This window comes from Pieris brassicae, chromosome 12 (genome assembly GCF_905147105.1).
Source record: "Pieris brassicae chromosome 12, ilPieBrab1.1, whole genome shotgun sequence".
NCBI lineage: Eukaryota > Metazoa > Arthropoda > Insecta > Lepidoptera > Pieridae > Pieris > Pieris brassicae.
In genome coordinates, this window is record NC_059676.1 from 159203 (window position 1) to 160600 (window position 1398).

Here is a 1398-nt window from a genome sequence, read left to right on the forward strand (position 1 = left end):
GGGCCACAATATATATCCGAAGAGTCCGTAGAGACCACATAGTATCAACGACAAGCGTAAAAAACTATAAATAAATAAATACTCTCTAAATACACCACATATCTAGTAAACATTTGACATAAAATCTACCATGAAAATGTATTATTAAATAACATGTCGGCTTTAGTAGTTAACCTACACACACATATATATATATATATATATCACCTATAAAGAAAAATCAAAACAAACACATACATTGTATGTATATAAGTATAATTATATATTATGCATGCATAAATGTTATCCGCTGACCGACCGACCAGTGATAATATATATTTATTATTATTTTATAAACAATTTCATTCACATAGGTACGCTTCCCTTTTTTTTCACGCACGGCACACCCGTCCTTACCCCCGAGCTCTTTTAGATTTTATATATAAAGGCGCTCTCCGCGCGTGAACGCGGTGTACGGTCTTCTGCCTTTACAGTGCACACGAGCCTCTCCAAGTACTGTATTGCCGTAGTTTTTACTATTAAAAACACAAGCAATCGCCGTTGAGGATCCGCCTTGCACCCACTTACGCCGACGCCGAAGCAAAGAAAGCGCTGCGCCTAGTCCGGCCTCCCACCAGCGGGTCTCACCGGAGGATGCGCATGTGCGGACCGAGCTGAGGTGTTCAGGCTGTGCCTGGCAGACTCCGGCTCCAGCTATGGAGCGAAAACCGCGTCGCGATGCGTCCGGCCCGCGTGCCAACGTACGCTCCCGCTCTCGCGGTCGAGCCGCGTTACCGCCGCCGCCGTCGTCGTCGCCGCCGAAATCAAGTTCGTCGCGCAACCGGTCCTTGAGTGGCTCTCGCTCGCGTAGCGATCGAGCCCCGGGACCCGGAGACGAAAAACCGGGCGAAAAAGTCGTTCTTAGTGAACAGCTCTCGTCGCGGTATACTGCCGTTCGACACCCTGTCGAACCGGCCCCCCACAACCCCTCCCCCGCAGTGTTTACTACAGCGGGCCTTTTAGACAGTTCCACACTAACTCACGCAGACCCCGAGGTCACAGGTGACTCGCGCCCGGCTGGCGCTCGAGCCCCCCTCGCGGTACATAGTGAAAGTGGCAGTGAAAGTGCAGTTCTCATCGAACAAAGTGGTGGTGAACAGTCGCAGCTCTCGTCGCGGTATACGGACGACGAGAGTACCTATGCGACCACCCCGCACCGACCTCACCCCTCGACATCGATGGCGCCACCGGACTCAGGAATGCACCCAATAACAACAAATGTGAGTACCGGTGTTGATTTTCATCGTGCCGAGGGCGATAGCCACGCTCATGGGCACGACCCTGAAGAGCTGTTGGCCTATTTAGAAGGCGACCTGCGGCCATCGCAGCCCGTCTCACCTCGCGCCGGCTATGAGTTGG